Source organism: Canis lupus, chromosome X (assembly GCF_011100685.1).
Source record: "Canis lupus familiaris isolate Mischka breed German Shepherd chromosome X, alternate assembly UU_Cfam_GSD_1.0, whole genome shotgun sequence".
Taxonomy (NCBI): Eukaryota; Metazoa; Chordata; class Mammalia; order Carnivora; family Canidae; genus Canis; species Canis lupus.
The window spans coordinates 86,189,806-86,210,966 of record NC_049260.1 but is presented as its reverse complement, the minus strand read 5'-3'; the positions used below and the strand labels follow the sequence as shown (position 1 = coordinate 86,210,966).

The 21,161-nt window shown below is 40.0% G+C and overlaps 1 long non-coding RNA gene across 1 annotated transcript; it reads left to right on the top strand.

Annotated features, from left to right (window-relative positions):
- Positions 1-951: 951 nt before the first annotated feature.
- LOC119868228 lies at positions 952-9,846 on the top strand. Its single transcript, XR_005385991.1, has 4 exons — positions 952-1,099; positions 7,682-7,809; positions 8,072-8,174; positions 8,578-9,846. It is a non-coding gene; the product is annotated as an uncharacterized LOC119868228 (long non-coding RNA).
- The last annotated feature ends 11,315 nt before the right edge of the window (positions 9,847-21,161 follow it).

Below are 21,161 nucleotides of genomic sequence, written 5' to 3'. Positions count from 1 at the left end.
TCTCAGAGCCTTTAATAAGATAATATGCATAGTAAAGGTACAAAATGAGATATGTTGGAAATATCAGAACGCTGTCTACCACACCTGTCCTACATTGGGTATGCTGAGAATTCTGGGATTTGGGCTCCTCTTCCTAGAATATCCCAATCTCAGGGTAGTTTCTCCTCATTGTCTCCTAAGAATTCCTCTTTCAACCAGGAATTTACTCCTTAGGTCAATAATGTAACAACTTAATTAAATCCTCAGATGTCTCTGGCTCTTAAATCTGGCAGAATTTCTTATTCATCTCTCCACAGCTTTTACTTTCTGGACTCTACTTCCCTTACAGGAGTCTTTATTCCTACTTTTGATTAGCTGCTCTCTGAGAATGTCCTTATTCCATTTTTTTTCTTCTTTCCCGCCTTTAGTACTTCATCATTGTATGGCCTCTGACTGTTCTTTGAAATAAGCCAGATTCCTGTTATTGTTGTTTAACATTCAAGGGACATGGGATCTAAAGTTTTCTTCATAGCTTCTAATCCCTTTTTCTTGATTAAAGAGAAAATATAAACCATCAGCCATCTCACAGAGGAATTTTGTGTCATTTATTCAAATTTCCTGCACTAGAGGTAGAGGTAGATACGTTTTCTATTCTTTAATCATAACAGAATCACTGTTCTACCAGGCAGTGAAAAACAATCTCCAAAGGGTAACATGCCCATTTGGCATGAGATGGGCCTAGCTTTGTATTTAATGAAGCCAAATTAAATCTGTTTCCACAGGAGAGCAACCATTTCCAACATTCTGCAGGATTGGTTTTATATCCACCATAAATTAGATAATCAACTAATATTTATTAAGTCCCTGTAATAGACCCAGAACTATTTTAGATTCTTAAAGTATCCAGAAGAGAAAATAAGACTTGATGTTTGCCATAAAAAACTGGATAATTTGTGGTTCTCCCAAAGAAGGTCTCCTTTGGATTAAACGAGACACATGACATGAATTCCAACAATCTCATGGAGACATGTGAAGATGTGCTTTAGAGTATGGAGAAGATTTCATTGGCAGAGGCAAGAAGGAGAGAATAAGCATGAATGCAGATGCAGAACCAAGCAAGGTATAAAATAATATTTTCCTTTTCATTGTTTTTATCTTCATGAATGACTTCCCATTAAAAAACTCCAAACAAATAACTTCTCAATAGTGGGTTAGACCATGGGCTTGAGTTTTCTTGTGATTTTTACTGGTAGGGCAAGGCCACTTTTAACTTATATGCTGTCCAAAGCTGTCATCTGCCCATCCATATGCTCTTTTGTTTCTATTTCCTCCAGTTTATCACTACTTTCGTCTGCTTCAGGCTCAACTACTGATACTCAGTACAGATTTGAAAGTTGCCCTGCACTTGCACTTCCTCTTCTGTTCCTTATTTTTCTGCCAGCACTCTTATTTTTATATGCATTTATAAGGTGCTTCCTCTAAACCAAGACTTGTGATCAGGGCTGGACATGAATAACAAAGATGAATAAAACATGCTTCTACCCTCAAGGAGTTCATAGTCCAGTGGAGCATGGGGACAGATAAGATGACACCAATAACTCTCAATCAAGACAAACTGGCTAGTGCCATTGGAAATGCTAAAGCATGTTCCTAAGAGGAATGTGAGTTCTGACTTTCTCAGTTGGGCATATAATATTTGTTTTCATCTATGCATTTTATAGACCTCAATTATGCCACGTTTTGCAATAAAAAAGTATGTGTATATATGCATGTGTGTGTTTTCCCTGGCTGGCTACTATATGGTCTCCATTCTGTTTTATAAGTAGCCGTTTGATCTCTTGAATGGCTGAAATGTCATTTTATAATGAGCTGAAGTTATGCACTCTGGTCTATTATCCTTCGACGGAACAGTTTCTGGTGGTGCTGTGGGAGGAGAGGGAACAAGCTAAGACAAAGCTGTTCTTCTTGGCCAGGAAACATCCCTTTGACATAACACCTGAGATTGGTGGGAAGAAATAGCAAATAAACTGAGTCACTGGCGCTAGTGTTGAGTCAGGCCTTCCTATGAAATGGTGTTCCTTTTATCCTTGCAGAACTGAGGAGAATAAGCCTCATCAAAATAAGCAGTTTCCTAATCCATCAGAAAGGAGGCTCTTCTATGCTGACTTTTGGGTCATAATGAAAATTTGATAAGATAGCAGGCAGGAGGTAGCATCTGGCTGTACTGGCCTGATAACAGTCTTGTGCAATGGATGGTGTGTGGCTTTGGAATGTAAGACCTGTAAATGCAGCCCACACTTGACATGATGGCAATAGGGAAATTTTCAGAATATATCTGCCTCAGGAAAACTGACCCAACTCTCTACCCAGTCTCTTCAAAGTAATAAGCAATACTGCACACTAGTGCCTACTAAGACCTTAGCAATAGCCATGATGAAAGAGATGGCCACAGAGATGCTAAGGTAATAGTTGCTTATTATTTGTACAAATAGAAGAATATGTGGGACTGCGGTGGAAAAGGGCTGGATGGGTTATAGTGAAAAAAAATGTACTATCTGCTGTGTCAGTGTGGACACAATAAGAGACCATAGGTACATTTCTCTCTTTTTTTAAAAAAATATTTTATTTATTTATTCATGAGAGACACAGGCAGAAGGAGAAGAAGGCTCCCTTCAAGGAGCCCGATGTGGGACTCGATCCCGGATTCCGGGATCACGCCCCAAGCCGAAGGCCAACTCCCAACCACTGAGCCACCCAGGCGTCCCAATAGGCACATTTCTAATGACCTATCCTTCTATTCTATTTGCTGGTTGAAGCTCTGTGATAGTGGTCCTCAATATGTGGATGAAGGGGAACAGAATAGGCCATTCCAAAGTATGCCACTTTGGCCTAAGGATTATCCTGAGCCAAAGGCAATTAAGAAGCAGCAAACACAGGAAGAGCTTTGCTCTCCCCCATCTGCCTAAAAGAAAGACATAAATTTCCCATTGTGAAATGTTTCTCATCCCCTCTTCCATACTATGAGAACAACCCTTATAACTAAACATAGAAAGTTGGTACAAGATGGGTCTGCACAAAAGACATTACCAAAATAACCCTTAACTTCCATTAGTTTCTTCCATGTACTTTCCCATAATTTACCGCACCTATAAGCCCAACCCCTCTCCTTTGTACTCTCTGTCACTTCTTCACAATTTGCAGGCTCCAGGTACAGAACCTAAAAGAATGGAGTGAAATATTTTTCCTTCCCTACAGGGGCAGGGAAGTGGTATTGGAAATACTTGACATGCTTTTTGAAAAAGTTGCTCACCCCTGACTTTCAACTCATTGAGAGCTATTGCTCTAGGAAAAACGCAGACCTTGAGGCCAAACTAAATGAAGTCAATTTGATTCTGCCTGATGATTTACCCTGATTCTGCCCCAGTTCTAGTGAACCAAGCACTTTGTTATTTCTCTTTGAGTAATCCTCCACTCTATACCCCTGTTTCAATAACTAAGCCTTTCTGCAGCCCCTGACATAAGCTCCTAAAAAGATAGCTTCCCCAGAACCCACATTCTTCTAAAGAAGTGGTTCTTTAATCTGAGAGTACACTGGAATGATGTGTATTCTGCCGGTAAATACAGGCTGCCTCATTAAATCTGAATTTCAGATAAACAACAAATAGTTTTTAGTATATCTATGATGAATGCAATATTTGAGACATAATTGTAATAAAAGTAATTCACTATTCATCTGAACTTCAAAATTAACTGGATTCTTTTTTTTTTTTTTAATCTGGCAACCCAGTCTGGGAACTTTGTTAAAAATGTAGATTTCTGGGTCTTACTCCCAGAATTCTTATTTGAATTCTGTGTTGGGGAATTTCTAACAGGTACATTGAGGCAGGTATTTAGCTAAAAAATACACTTTATGAAACAAACCCTCACCTAATATTATATACCTATTCGCAGCTGCTGTTCCCTGGTACTTCTAGGTACCCTGGAACCTTAGTCCTGTACCTGGCCTCTGTTCCAATTCCAAATGCCCAAATGCCTAGCACTTGTGTGTCTATGCAAGGAAGCAAATTGGTATAAAAATACTTCTCAAAGCTCATAGCTCTAGGGAGTAGAGAGGAATTGTGTGAATGATTCAAAGTACTCTCAATTGATAATGGTAATTATAAAAATAAAAACAACAATATCTGTCACTTATATAGTACTTAGTATGTGCCAAACACTGTTCTAAGTGCTTTACATATGTTAACTCCTTTAATCCTTGCAACAATCCAATAATGTAGGTACCGTTATTATCCTCGTTTTAAGATGAAGAAACTGAAGTACAGAGATTTTTAAGTGACATGCCCAAGGTCACACAGGAAGTACATGGCAAAGCCAGGCACTTTGATCTATTTGCAGTCAATTTAAAACAAATCCTTGGATGGCAGCATCCAGTAATGTCCCTAAACAAAATTGTAGAGTGAGAGGTTTTTTTTTTTTTTTTCCTGCACCTACCTTCTGGCCACCTTCTTTCCAGCCCCTAATCATTTTCCTGTATTTTCTAATTTCCTTCCCATGTCCTGCAACTTAGCTCAGCTCTCTGGATTCCCTAAACCTCACTAAAAACCCCAGGGCACAGAGACTATTAAGGCCCTTTTTGTTTTCAAAACTATTGTAACAAGACCGTGCAAGAGATCTGGAGAGTTACAGGGACAGGGAGATGTGTCTGTATGTCTAAATGTCTGTGTTCTGGACTGGGCGAGAGGTATCCAAGTGAAAGTACCCATGTAAAACCTCTAGGTAAATGTGGACAGCTTTAAGGAAAACTGATAATCAGTTATTACTGTCAGAGTAAAATACACCTGACAGTTCTTATAGCTAGAGTAAACATGAAGTTTGTCCCCCTCAAAAAATTGGAGGTAAGATTTGACTATTCTATTGACTATAGAATCAAGCCTTATTCTATTAAACTGAGCTATATGTATCTCCTCTCTGGTCCCTGGAAATAGTTCCTGACTCAGAGGAAACCTGCTCCTTAAGCTGCAGAACATTGGATAGAATATTTCCTGTCTGTGCCCTAATTAATACCTCAGTCCAGCTGAGTATAATTGGCCTAGAATACAGAGCTGTGTTCAGTGTCTCTTGGGCTGGCTGCACAATAAGAGTTCAACCAAAGCTACAGAAGAACTTGTCAGCAGCAAGCAGAGATCCTAAGAAATGAAGCTATTCATGAAGGGCTGGGGAGCAGTAGAATGTTTTTGGAAGAGAAAAAGCAACAGAATAAATAAATTGGTGAAGCTAGCTAGGCAGGTTTAGTTTAGTTTTTGTTGTTGTTGTTGTTTTTTGTTTTGTTTTGTTTTGTTTTGTTTTGTCTCTTTCCATGAAGAGAGAGTATTGGGAATGATTCATTTATTTATTCAGCCATTCACTCATTCAGCCATTCCTTCAACATTTAATGTGGGTCTACTATGTGTCAACCACTATTTAAGGAGCTAGTTATACAAAACAGGAAAAGGAAAAAAGTTCCAGCTTTTATGAAGTTTATGTTCTAGGAAGGAAAGATCCGGTGCAGAATTCTGTGATTTGGAGTCAGTAACGTGGATCAAGACCATGTCATATTGACCTATTGAGGTCATTACAAGCAGCGAGCCTAGGGTCACTAGCAGCCAAAGGTCAAAAGTAGAAAGCAGAGCTAAGTATTGCCATTTGAGTGTCCTCTCTCATTGCTTCTGGGTCAAAGTCTACTTGTGCCTCAAGGTCTCCCTTCTGTTCCTACCATCCATAAAGCCTTTTCCAACAACTGCCGATAATAAAATCTCCTCTTGTAATCTACATCTGTAGTCTTGCACTTGGTTATGCAGGGTCTCATTTCTTAGCCATCTTTACATCTATTCTTACCTTGGTGGTGGTAGGGATGGCCAAGAAGGTCTTTAGCTAATAGAATAAAAAGTGAGTCTGATTCTTTCCTATAGAAATCCAGATGCCTTAATATCTGGCTCTATCAGATTCCCTGCAGATGTTAGTCCCATTCTGATCCTCAAATATGACAGTGCATCAATATTAAAAGAGTTATGAAGACAATTCACTCTTCCAAAAGATTAAGGAATTCCTTAGTCACTCCTGTTTCATTTATGAGCAAATGGGGAGTGGCAATCTATATGGTCCTGGGGCTGGGTTATAAGGGTGGAGCCTATGCATGTTGATTAAAGTTTTTAGTTATAAAGAATCAAAACTGGGCAGCCCAGGTGGCTCAGCGGTTTAGTGCCGCCTCCAGCCCAGGGCCTGATCCTGCAGACCCGGGATCGAGTCCCACGTCAGGCTCCCTGCATGGAGCCTGCTTCTCCCTCTGCCTGTGTCTCTGCCTCTTTCTCTCTGTGTGTCTCTCATGAATAAATAAATAAGAATCTTTAAAAAATAAATAAATAAATTACCTATCATAAGCCCAAATTCTCTAATAAGTCCTCTCTAATATTCTCCCTGCGCTTTGCATTTTCCCTGTAGCAGTGAGTGATAAACTCAACTTATTCATTTGCAAGGTGTTTTCCTGGTGGTCTTTGGCTAGAGAGCATTGAGGAACCTGGGACTTCTAAGATGAGGAATTCTTAAGACATCGAAAGGGTGTTCAAAAGAGCAGGCTAGTTGTAGCTCCCAGATAACCTGGGGATCCCTATTCCCGAGGCTGACCACAGCCAATGACTGATTAGAGCAACAGTACAAAATCTTCATCTTTCTATGTCAAGATAGGATAGACTCATTGAAAGATCCATTTATATATGCCAAGAGCTGCCTGTAGGATCAGGTTAAGGCAGATTTCATCTGAAAACACATCCTTGCTTAGCTTCTTCCCCTTCCCTATTTTCCTCACAGATTTCTCCTGAGAACATTTCCTTAATAAATCATTTACACAAGAATTTCCCATTTGGGCTGTTGTTCTGGTGGCATGAACAGCCCAAAATAGCCAGATAGCTGTCTTCTTTTCTAGATAGTGGATATATTGTCGTATCTCTGTCCAGAAGTGTATCTCCTTTGAGTACTGAAATTTCTAAACCTGCAGAATCATACCATTTTTTGAGTGGGCTATTAGATATAATATTGAAAAAGATACACTCCAATTTCTACCCCTTGGTTACTGGAATACTGGTTATAACAGAAACAGCACTATTGGCCACTAGTTCAAAGTATATGCCATGTCCTATAAGATAGCAATTTTCAGATCTTGATTTCTGGAAATTCCATGGATGAGTATTTAATAGGTAATCGCACTGCTCTGCCAGGATAACTGTTAGATAACTGGTTAACTAGATAACTCCAAGATATCTGGTTAATGATGTGTGTGGTAAGATCAGTGAGTCTTGTATTTTCTATCACCTTCTTTCTTTCTCTATAAAATAAGTTTCTTGTAAAGGATACAAGGCAGTGGAAAGGATATTCATTAAGTCTATGGATGGTGGTATTGGCAGAATCATTGCAGGCTGGAAAAGCAAATCTATATCAGAGTAAATATCATTCTCAGTGAGGAAAGATGGGTTCCTCTTCCACAGTGGAGGGCATCCAATGTAATCAGCCTGCTACCTGGTCACTTTGGAGAATGGGGCCCTATTAGTGGCTCAGAATGGGCCTCTGTTATTGGCATGTGGGAACTCAAAGAGACTGTAGCCAACTCAGCCTTGATAATGGGGAGTCCATGCAGTTGATGCTATGCATAACCTCTGTCTCTACCCCCAAGGGCACTTTATGTGTAAATTCATTGAGCAAGCACTGGAAGAACTGGGAAGAGAGGCCGACTGACATCCATAACAGAGACATTTTGTACACTTGACCATTGACAGATTTCTCCAAAGTAATGACCTTTTGGTGAGTCATTATACAGGACACAAATATTCTTAGGAAATGGTGCAAATACTAGTCCTATAAAGCATTTGAGAGCACTTAATAAACTTTGAAGTGATATATATATATATATATAATGAGTTATTGCCATAAAGGAAAGACTTTCATGAACTCTGTTTAACTTGGAGGAGAAATAAAAAGGGCCAAGCCAGATGCCATGACTTCCTTGGGGTATGGTCCAGGCTGATGGACAGGGCCCATAATTTCGAATTGCTTTATCTCTCAGTTTTAGACCAAGAGGCCCGTGGAGCTGTCAGAAGTGCCATGATCTGGAAGAGTCCATCTGAAAGAAGGTTTGAAGTCTACTTGTGGCTCAAATGGTTTTGAAGGTTTGTCTCAGTTAATGGATAAACCAACATGTGGGTACGTGTTCTGGATTAATAACTCCCTTCATGGGTGACTCTGAAAACCAGGGGAATAGATAATGAGGAAGCCACAGGGAGTTTTTATTGGCACTAGAGCCAAAGGAATTACTTTTATAAAAATATGATGTTCTAAAACAATTCCTTTTTCTTCCCTACCTCAAATATTGGAACATGTCTCACAAGTACAAAGTAAGATGGATAAGTGATGGTCTGCTTCCTTGGACTTATGTGGATGATCAATTTAAATGGCTCACAAAAATGTCCACTGTGAGGCTGTGTTTGTGTGCGTGTGTGTGTGTATAACCCATCCATCCTTTGTGTGTACCCCCACCCCAAATTTTTAAAAAGCATTATTATATCTTTATAGTGCAACATCAAAAGGTAAATGAGAAAGCAGAAGACTGAAGAGCAGTGGAGATGAATGATGATTCTGGAGAAGTGAGGCTTGATCTGAAATGTATAGACCATGGATGGACATAAGGGATAAAATTACCTTTGACTAAGACTGCGGGGTTTGCAGTTATGCTGATAGCTATAGGTAATCTTAATTAGACAATGCTATAAAGGTAAGGGGGAAAACACTTGTTTTGGCTTTCTCAAGGTCTTGGCTCCCTAGCAGCAATAGCTTACAGTGAGAACAGCAGGTGACATTGCCACATCTCAGAATACCATGGGCCAAAGCATTAGGGACTATTGAGCCAAAGCCCTCTAGATTCCTAACCTCAGCATCTGCTTTCTGATTTTTTGCTTCATCTTTCCAAAGAGAAAGGTCACATAACTATCAAGTGGCAGAGCCAGGATTCACATGCAGGCTGCCTAGTTCCAGAGCCTCAATTTAGATGATGGCACAATTTCTGCTTGCTAGGATTGGTGACACTGTGTGGGTTGTCAGCCTCCTCCATTTTGCAAACCTCCACTCAAACTTAAGGAAAAAAAGAAACTTGCAGGTTATTTTCCCAAAATAAACCATTCTCTATTATCCACCAGCCCCATTCCTCCCCACTTTCTATACCTAAATCCTGAGGTGTTTCCATCATTTTTTAGACCTCTCCTGAAATTACATTGCAGAGAACCAGTACCAGGTACATCCAGCTGAGGACCATTGGAGTCTATCCCTGCAGGTTTTGTGTGCAGAAGATTGAATTGTCAATTACATTCTCTCTGCTTCTGTGCCCTGCATCCTGGAGAATCATGAAGCGCAGGCCATGAAGCAAGCCACAGAACTCTCGGGGATTTGGTCATTAGTTGTCAGGGCTGAAAGCTTTTATGTGGCTCACTGTAGAGCAATGGGAGGTGGTGAGGACACTAAGTTATTTTAAAAGACAACAAAGATTATTTCTGACTGTCCTTTCCACTGAGGCTTATGTGCAATTTCTATACACAAGAATATTTTCATCAAGTACCCTGTGCCCAGCACTAAGCTAGTTGTTATGAGAGATCCAAAGCTCAAGAAATGTTTTCTGTTGCTAGGGGTCTTTAATCTAGTTGAGAAGACATGATATACACCTAACAGATCAGTAGAAAACACTTCATAATTATGCAAAAAAACTACATGTAACCTCATACCGGTAAAAAATGTGCTATGGAAAGTCAAAACAAACAGAAATAATCATAGCAATAGTAATAATAATAAGACTTAGTGTTTACGCACATGAGAAAATGCTCTGCATCACTTGCCATCAGGGAAGTACAAATCAAAACCACAATGAGATACCACCTCACACCAGTGAGAATGGGGAAAATTAACAAGGCAGGAAACCACAAATGTTGGAGAGGATGTGGAGAAAAGGGAACCCTCTTACACTGTTGGTGGGAATGTGAACTGGTACAGCCACTCTGGAAAACTGTGTGGAGGTTCCTCAAAGAGTTAAAAATAGACCTGCCCTACGACCCAGCAATTGCACTGTTGGGGATTTACCCCAAAGATACAGATGCAATGAAATGCTGGGACACCTGCACCCCGATGTTTATAGCAGCAATGTCCACAATAGCCAAACTGTGGAAGGAGCCTCGGTGTCCATCGAAAGATGAATGGATAAAGAAGATGTGGTTTATGTATACAATGGAATATTATTCAGCCATTAGAAATTACAAATACCCACCATTTGCTTCGATGTGGATGGAACTGGAGGGTATTATGCTGAGTGAAATAAGTCAATCGGAGAAGGACAAACATTATATGTTCTCATTCATTTGGGGAATATAAATAATAGTGAAATGGAATATAAGGGAAGGGAGAAGAAATGGGTAGGAAATATCAGAAAGGGAGACAGAACATAAAGACTCCTAACTCTGGGAAACGAACTAGGGGTGGTGGAAGGGGAGGAGGGCGGGGGGTGGGGGTGAATGGTTGACGGGCACTGAGGGGGGCACTTGACGGGATGAGCACTGGGTGTTATTCTGTATGTTGGCAAATTGAACACCAATTAAAAAATAAATTTATTATTTAAAAAAGACAGTGTTTATTGAGCACTGAATATGTGGCAGGTATTTCCTAAGTACTTGAAAGTATTAACTTCTTTAATCCTCTCAACGACTCTATTGAGTGTGGTACCAGTTTTGCCCCACTTTTAAAGATGAGGAAATTGAGGTACAGAGCAGTCAAGGAACTTGCCCAAGGTCTCACAGATGGTGAGTGGCAGCACTTGAATTTAGACTTAGACAGCGCAGGGCAACTATTGCCTGGAGCTCTAGTCTGCCTCCATTTCAGTGAATTAGTTGGAGTAGCCTTCATAAATGGTGTGGGATTGTCTTCCAGCTCTGAAGTCTACACTATAACAAGGCTTGAAGGATGGTGTAGGTTTGGAGGATCAGGGAGTATATTGCAGTTTAAAAAATAGTAGAATCACATTGGTTATAACTTGCTATCTTTTTATTGAGCCCCTACTAGGCAACTTTCTTTTGCAATGCAATGGATTATTTGCATGTCATACTGAGACAATGTGATATACAATAAGAAGAACATGGGCTTTAGAGTCAGACAAATCTAGGTTTGGTTTCTGGTTCTATCCTTATTAGGTGTACAACTATGGTTTAGTTACTTAACCTGTCCTAGTTAAATACAAAAGCACATTGGCTTTAATCAGTTCTCTTTTTATTGCATATTTGGTAGGTGCCATGAGCTTTACCTGAATTATCTCATTTAACCCTCATGGCAGCTCATGAGCTAGGAATTACTATCTTGATTGTACAGATGAGAAAACTGTCCAAAATCAAATTATTAGTAAGTAGTAGCATAGGTATTCCAGTCTTAGTTTGTGATTATGTTCTATCACTGTCTGATATTCCTACTCAGCCACTACCAGTCTAGGCCATGATTTTAGCTAAATGACGAGAGTTAAGATTCAGTTTAAATGTGCAGAGCATTGAAAAAGATTCTTAACTGACCCAAATGCTTTGCCATTTGACTGCAATTTCACACAAATTAAAAGAGAAACAAAAAGAAGGGTTCCTGGGTGACTCAATCAGTTAAATATCTGACTCTTGACTTCAGCTCAGGTTATGATCTGGGGTCCTGAGATCGAACCCCACGTAGGTCTCCATTCTGGGTGTGGAGCCTGCTTAAGATTCTCTCTCTTCCAGGTACCTGAGTGGCTCAGTGGTTGAGCATCTACCTTTGGCTCAGGTTGTGATCCCAGGGTCCTGGGATGGAGTCCCACATCAGACTCCCCATACGGAGCCTTCTTCTCCCTCTGCCTATGTCTCTGCCACTCTCTCTGTGTCTCTCATGAATAAATAAATAAAATCTTTAAAAAAAAGGATTCTCTCTCTCCCTCTCCCTTGTCCATCCCCCACTAAAGAACTCTATATTTACTTAGGCTTACTAAGGTGAAAGAGAGTGGTCTAGTTTCATTCTTCTGCATGTGGATGTCCAATTTTCCCAGCACCATTTATTGAAGAGACTGTCTTTCTTCCAATGGATAGTCTTTCCTCCTTTATCGAATATTAGTTGCCCATAAAGTTCAGGGTCCACTTCTGGATTCTCTATTCTGTTCCACTGATCTATGTGTCTGTTTTTGTGCCGGTACCACACTGTCTTGATGACCACAGCTTTGTAGTACAACCTGCAATCTGGCATTGTGATGCCCCCAGATATGGTTTTCTTTTTTAAAATTCCCCTGGCTATTCGGGGTCTTTTCTGATTCCACACAAATCTTAAAATAATTTGTTCTAACTCTCTGAAGAAAGTCCATGGTATTTTGATAGGGATTGCATTAAACGTGTATATTGCCCTGGGTAACATTGACATTTTCACAATATTAATTCTGCCAATCCATGAGCATGGAATATTTTTCCATCTCTTTGGGTCTTCCTCAATTTCTTTCAGAAGTGTTCTATAGTTTTGAGGGTATAGATCCTTTACCTCTTTGGTTAGGTTTATTCCTAGGTATCTTATGCTTTTGGGTGCAATTGTAAATGGGATTGACTCCTTAATTTCTCTTTCTTCAGTCTCATTGTTAGTGTATAGAAATGCCACTGACTTCTGGGCATTGATTTTGTATCCTGCCACGCTACCGAGGAAATACAAACGATTTTAAAAACATATTATGAACAGCTATACGCCAATAAATTAGGCAATCTAGAAGAAATGGACGCATTCCTGGAAAGCCACAAACTACCAAAACTGGAACAGGAAGAAATAGAAAACCTGAACAGGCCAATAACCAGGGAGGAAATTGAAGCAGTCATCAAAAACCTCCCAAGACACAAGAGTCCAGGGCCAGATGGCTTCCCAGGAGAATTTTATCAAACGTTTAAAGAAGAAATCATACCTATTCTCCTAAAGCTGTTTGGAAAGATAGAAAGAGATGGAGTACTTCCAAATTCGTTCTATGAAGCCAGCATCACCTTAATTCCAAAGCCAGACAAAGACCCCGCCAAAAAGGAGAATTACAGACCAATATCCCTGATGAACATGGATGCAAAAATTCTCAACAAGATACTGGCCAATAGGATCCAACAGTACATTAAGAAAATTATTCACCATGACCAAGTAGGATTTATCCCTGGGACACAAGGCTGGTTCAACACCCGTAAAACAATCAATGTGATTCATCATATCAGCAAGAGAAAAACCAAGAACCATATGATCCTCTCATTGGATGCAGAGAAAGCATTTGACAAAATACAGCATCCATTCCTGATTAAAACTCTTCAGAGTGTAGGGATAGAGGGAACATTCCTCGACATCTTAAAAGCCATCTATGAAAAGCCCACAGCAAATATAATTCTCAATGGGGAAGCACTGGGAGCCTTTCCCCTAAGATCAGGAACAAGACAGGGATGTCCACTCTCACCACTGCTATTCAACATAGTACTGGAAGTCCTAGCCTCAGCAATCAGACAACAAAAAGACATTAAAGGCATTCAAATTGGCAAAGAAGAAGTCAAACTCTCCCTCTTCGCCGATGACATGATACTCTACATAGAAAACCCAAAAGTCTCCACCCCAAGATTGCTAGAACTCATACTTAGGCTTACTAAATGTTTAACTATTAACCTAAATATTTACTTAGATTATTGAATGACTTTATTAGTTAATTGTTAATATAGAAACATAAACAGGCAATGTGAAGGGATAAGCAAATCAATAACAACAAAAATACAAAGCACTCAAATAGGTCCTTTTATAAAAATTAGTATATACACGATAAAGGTGCACATTGGAGTATTAAATAACAAAAATTCAACCAAGTAAATTAAAAAAAAAGATATTCACTCATGAGAAACACAGAGAGAGACAGAGACATAGGCAGAGCGGATGTGGAACTCGATCACAGGACCCCAGGATCATGACCTGAGCCAAAGGCAGATGCTCAGCCACTGACCCACTCAGGTGCCCCACCAAGTAACTTTTAAAGATCTAACTGGCTTTCCGAATTGATTCATGTATCAGGCAACATTCCATCTAGCAAGAGGAGCTCCAAAGGGCTACAGAAAAGGGAAAAATTTTAAAGTGGAGAGGGAGTAGAAAAAAGGAAATTATTAGCAAATAATCGATTGTCTTAAACAAAGTTGCCATCCCAAGGGGAATGGAAGAATGATATATCAGTAAAATTCGTAGTGCTGACCAAGAAATTCCATGGTAACAGACTAAAGGTTACATTCTGGGAGGCTGAAACAGCAGTTAGATTAGGTATTAAGTATTAGTTTACTGACATCAGGCCTTAACCTAAATAACACCATATGGGGCTTGCAATTTTCTTTTTTTTAATATTTTATTTATTTATTCATAGAAATGCAGAGAGAGAGAGAGTAGCAGAGACACAGACAGAGGGAGAAGCAGGCTCCATGCAGAGAGCCTGACATGGGACTCTATTCAGCGTCTCCAGGATCACACCCTGGGCCGCAGGCGGCGCTAAACCCCTGCGCCACGGGGGCTGCCCGCAATTTTCTTTTTAACATAGAAAAAGTTCCTTTTATGTGCTGAGCATCTTTATATATATTATCACCCATAAACTTTACAAAGGCCCTATGAAGTAGATATTACTAACTTTCATTGTGTGGATAAGGATAGAAGCTGAGAGAGATTAAGAAAGTAGGCCAAAACTGATACAGCTCGTGAGTAAGCAAGACATAAACCCAGGTTATCTGACCCCACAGCCCATTGACCTATTACATCACACTGTTTTAGTATGACTACAACATGCAAACAATCCACTGCATAGCGAAAGCAAGCTGCGGGGAGGACACATAGCAAAATAGTGGTAATGTCTGTGTTAGGGTGGTTGCCTTATGGATTTTAATTTTTGGCTTTTTGCTTTTGCCTATCTATATAATTAAAAAGTATCTGTTATATAAAAATAGTAATGAACAGTGGAGAGAGTAAAAGATGTAAAGAGAAAACCAAGGTAACAGGACATTTTCCCTCTAAGAAGTTCTCAAGGACCAAGACCATGCTTCATGAAGGTGCTCTGTTAAAGTATATTATTGGAATCTCAATCTTACCTGAAATAGCAAGAGAGTTTGAGTTATGCTTAGTTCTCTGAATCTTACTCAGAGACTGGAAAGGTGACACTATGTACCACAGCTAGCAGCTGGGGTATCTGGGAACTACTAAAGCTATTCTTTTCGATCATCCCATCAGATATACATTTAACAATGTCTCTTGAATATAATCCCTCAGAAGGGACACTGGGAGATAGCTTATACTATACATGCACTCCAAAAGTTAGTCCAGGATTAATATGTGCTCATTCTGCATGGCAGAATGGTAGTCTGGTTGAAATGATTAACTGGTTGGTAATTTTCAGTATAAAAGACTGAGACAGGGCAGCCCGGGTGGCTCAGTGGTTTAGTACCACCTTCAGCCCAGGGTGTGGTCCTGGAGTCCCAGGATCGAGTCCCATATTAGGCTCCCTGCATGGAGCCTGCTTCTCCCTCTGCCTGTGTCTCTGCCTCTCTTTCTCTCTCTGTGTTTCTCATGAATAAATCAATAAAATCTTTAAAAAAAATAAAAGACTGAGACAGACCTTCTTTAAAGCAAGTCATCTTAGTATCATCAGCAGCAGCAGCAGCAGCACCATTAACCCTTGGTGAGTAGGTAATATGTGCCAGGTCCTGTACTAATTGATTTACATGTCATTGACTCTCACAATAAATCTTGTCAAGTACATACTATTATTATCATCCCCATTATACAGAGGAGGACGCTAAAAGACAAAGGAACTTGCCCAATGCCACCGAACTGCTTTAGCCAGGGTAGAGAAATTCCTTCTCCTGTCTTGACCATTGGTTGAGATTGTTACCTAATTGCATCTGAATTAAACCTAAGGAGAGGACACCAGCACAGGGACATTTTGCCTCACCCTCCCCAATCATTGCTGGTAGGACTACGTTTTGCCTGCAAAGTGATGGCAGTGAAAAGCATGAGGATTTAAGATTTAGTCTGCTGAGCATTAATTGGCCTTTGTCTGATCCACGTGTACACTGAAAATACCTGTGCACTCCCTGCCTGCCTCTCAGAGATGTTTTTCCATGAGTGGTTCTCTGTGTATACCAGAGTCTATTTCACCTGTTGAAAAGATAAACCATCAATCACAATTCCTGCCCATCTAGACAAATGGTAATGTTGTTTGTGGATAGCATAACTGCTTGCACAGAGAAAAAAATGTGGATGAAGCACACACAAGCAAGGCTAAATCCATTGAAACAAAGAAGGAACATTCTGCATAAATTGAAGCCTTGGGGAGAATGACTAAGAAGGGGGTTTACCTGTTGGGAAAGATAGTACTCACAGAGATTTTGCACTAACTTTCGAATGTATGAAAGTCAATTGCAGGACCTTTCTTCAAGAACAAGAAAGGATGGCATAAACATGGCACATAAAGGTGTGAGAGAAAATCTTGATATTAGCAATATTGAGAGAAGGCTTGAAAGAAGAAATGGAAAGCCTGAGTATGAGAGTATTGAGGGGAGAATACATATAGCTCTGAATTCACTGGATAAGAAAGAACTTGTTTTTATGTAAGAGAAAAGGCACATGGAAAGTGAGAAATAGTTAAGAAAGCTTTTCTACTCAGGGTGGAAGGTAAATATGGATGTTCAATATTTTATAGTAGAAGGAAACTGATGTGGCTCTCTGGATTCAACTGATCTGTTGAATTATTGCCTCTAAATTACTCTCCCTGCAGGTAAAGGCTAGCTTCTCACACAGAAAAGAACTGGCATTTACTGCCTACTTTCTGTGTGCCAGAATATGGCTTAGCCCTTTACATGTATTATATCATCTTCAAAACAACTCCACAAAGTACAATCCCTAACAGATGGGAAATTTGAGGCCTGTGTAGATTAAGTGACAAGTCCAAGTTCACACAGATTGTAAGTGGCTGAGCTCAGGGCTGCTTGACTCCAAAGCACACATGCTTTACCAGACACTTCATCTTGGGCAATGTACCAATCTTTCTGTTCTTTACAATATGTGACAGACCTCAAGAAACTAGTGTGACCAGCAGGCAGGCTAGTAGCTCTCTGGTGAGTTTTCTTGTACAGGATATACACAATCATTTATGATTCCACCTGCTTCTATTATTAAAATCCAAACATTTTGTGAGGTAATAGTGTCACTCTCCAGTCCTCGAAGTTATATTCCTTACCGGGATAGCCCATAGGGAACAATCATGACCAGTTTTTGCTCATTGATTTTCTTTGTTGAAGAACATCTGAACAAATCAGTCAACACATAGAAAACAGAGAAGGGAAATAAATGAGGCCTTCCAACCATTAAAGCTCTAGTAGGCAGTTAACATATGAATTCATCTATGGCTTTCCATTAGTTACAGGAAAATGTAAACATAGATCTAGAAAGTTCTGGGTACTGCCTGGTCCCAGAGAATATCAACAATTTGGGGTGAGACAATTCTTCTAAGAGACTAGGCCACAAAGTTTTCTATAAATGTCTTTTTTATAAGAAACTCTAGTAGATCCAGAATCCCTAAGATTCCATTCATGATCCTATTTATATATTTTTCCTCCTATTTTTAATTTTAAAGTTTTCTAAAATATTTTAATTGTGGTAAAAAATACATGACATGAAATTTACCATCTAAGCCATTTTAAGTGTACAGTTCAGTGGTGTTAAGTATATTCACATTGTTGGGCAACAGATCTCTAGAATTTTTAATCTCGCAAAACTGAAATTCTATATCCACTAAACAACAACTTCCCATTTCCCCCTCCCCTAGCCCCTGGTAAACAACATTCTACTTTTTATTTATATTAATTGGATTAGTTTAAATACTTCAGATAAATAGAATCATAAGGTTTTTATCTTTTTTTTTGACTGGCTTATTTCACTTAGCATAACATCCTCAAGATTCATTTAGATCCTATTTTTATTTTTATTACTTTTTAAAATATTTTATTCATTTATTTGAGAGAGAGGAGAGAGAGAGAGAGAGAAAGCATAGGGGGAGAGGGAGAAGCAGACTCCCTGCTGAGCTGGAGCCCCACATGGGGCTCAATCCCAGGACCCTCGATCTTAGGACACTGAGATCACAACCTAAGCCTAAGGCAGATGTTTAACTGACTAAGCCACCCAGGTGCCCACTACCTATTACATTCTAAATACTACTCTAGTCTACCAATACCATGGATCTTCCTCTTATAGTACTAACATAACTCTGTGCATTCTTATCTCTAAGCATAATGTATCATATTTTTATTTAAATATATATGTTGATGCCTAGCTTCTCAAACTAGAAGCCAGTTAATTCCTTCTAGGGCAAGAACTATCTTCTCTCTCAAATGTCCTCAGATGCATGTAGACTGTAGACTAGTGTCTGCACAAAATATTGGTAAGAACTTGAGTTCTAGTCCTGGTTTTATCACTTAACGGTTTCATGACCTTGGACAAATTTTTTGCTTAGCTTGTCTGGGTTTTGGTTTCTTCATCCATAAATTGAAGATAATAATAGCATCTATCTGCATTGGGATTTTGTGAAGATAATGACTTAATGCATATGTGAGGTACTTAGAATAATTCCTGGAACATGGTAAGTGCTCAGCAAGTATTAGCTAGTAGTGATAGTAGCATTATTTAGGGTCAAGTGGAACTGAGTTTAAATCCCAGCTCTGTCAATGATTAAATATACATGCATCCTGTGCCATTGGGAGCTTGTTGTTTATGGTATACACACACATACATTCACATGTATGTATAGGAGCAACATCCTGTGATACAACTGTGTGACAGAGACAGGTGATATTTTTACTACCAACTGCCATCTGTGTTCTCTCCTTTGGCATCCAGTAAGATTGGACTTGTCTTCCTGTTCTGCTCCCCTTGTATGCTGGTTGGATGTGGAGGCTCTAGTAGAGAACATCAAGGGCTTAGAAGAAGATGGGAGGAGACTGGAATCCAGAAATACCCCTGGGAGGCTGCCTGCCAAACAACTTACTGGACCATGGAGTGAGTGAGAAATAAACCTTTTACTATATTAAGTCCCTAAGATGTTGAGTTGGTTGTCATAGCAAGTAACCTTTAAAACTAATATAATGATTTGCTAATTTTTCATGCTCAATATTCAATTATATTAAAATTGTAGCAGCCTCAACTGAAATACACAAATTTAGGTATAAAATTCATTTCTAACCAAAGGCATTTCCTGCAGTTCTGTATAGCAGGGCTGGGAGGATGATCAGGCAAGTGAGGTACCTAAAGGTTTTTCAATGACTCTCTGCATCTATAACTGCTTGTCTTCTTGTTCTTCTGGTCATCCCCTGATATCTGTGTGTGCTAGGACATATATGCCCATGGATCCCTTTAATGGAAGGGTTATGGCTATAAGCCCCACAAAAAACTTCATTTAGAAACCCAAGCCATTTTCAGGCCTGGCCCTTACTTGCTAAGCAAAGGGAGTTTGCATGTACTCCCTCTCCACCAGATGCTTTCCTGTGCTGAGCTGGCTGACCTGCCCCAACCTCTCCATAAAGATGGTCTACTGTGCCATGATTCCTTGGGGGGAATTAACTTGCCCTTTGCTTTGGATTACTGGCTGACTATATCTCAGGGACATCTGTTCAATGGCCAGTTTTGGCCTTGGAATGGGCTCCAGATCCAGCATTTTGGGGCTGGTGATGAAGCAAACATAGGGAGCTCTACCAGTCCAGCACTCTCCACCCACAACATGGCCCCAACACACATACCTACATGCATTCTTACTGTGCCTGCTGCTAAAATATAACCCTCTGAGGATTCTAGTAGAGGTAGCTCCTAGGCTGACTGTTCCAACTCTCCCACTTCATATTAGTAGTCTAGGGAATTGGGCTCCCATCCATTTTAATTTTGAATAAGAGAAATTGGAAGAAGAATGGAGATATGGAGGATGAAGATGCTTTGCTGCTAAAAATAATGCTGAGAGAGAGAGAAGGAGAAAAGGAGGAGGAGGAAAAGGAAGAGGAGGGAAGGAGAAGGAAAAAGAAGAGACAGAGAGATGCCAGGTGATAGGAAATCTGAAATAGAAAGGAGTGGGGGATGCCACAGGGAATAGGGATAGAAATTTAAAAAAAAGAAAAGAAAGGAAGAAAAATCAGAATAGAAAAAACTTCAGGACACAAAATGAAGGAAAGACATAAATAGAGATGAGAGAAGGAAACACTTAGACTGAGAAGTAGCAGTAGGGGAATGACAACCCTGGAACCATTGAAAGGAGGAAGGGGGAGTGGTGGCAGGGCTTGTGCTTCAAACAGCTCAGATAATGCCAAAGGAGAAAGGCTAAACCTGCTGTGGCAAGCCTTAGGGTAAGCCCGCTAGATCGTGAGCCTTCTGTAAGGCTCTGCTGACTCACCTGGGACCATCTCCAGAGTGTTCTCTGATATCTTAAAGAACTCATCACAAAGTTGCTGAAGCTTTATCTCATCATGTGTCAGTTATGAACACTGAATCAAATAGGGAAATAAGAAAGATAACTGTCACTGGCCACTGCTCTTTCAGTTTTTGGTTCAGGACCCTAGATTTGGGCTCTGCTCTCAGAACAATGGTGAAGGAAAGAAAGGAACTATAAGGAAATCTGACAGGTAGGTAAAGGGTACTGGGTCAAATTGCCATTCGCCACAGTCTCCCTTGTTTCTCCAAGGGATTCAGATAACTGTAATCATTTAGGGGAAAGTAAGAGCATGAAGGGAACAGGAAAGGTAGAGCTGGGATACTATGGGAAGCCATGTTGTTAGCTATTCCTCCTGCACCTCTTCTTGATGATGATGGCAGAGAAGAGGAAGTATATGCCAATTTGACAGGTCTGACAGACCCACGCCTTCCTTAGCCTCCCAGACTTAATGCCAATCCCTCAGGGCACAAGGGCCTCACAGAGACATGAAGCCTAGCTGAGCTCGGTAATCCTACTCTCAGGGTGACCATTAGGTGGGTAGGGTTAATGAAGAGTTGTTGGAGGCCAAAGGTGAGTGGGAAGTTTTGTAAGTTAAATACCTCCTACTCCTAAATGCTCCCAATTC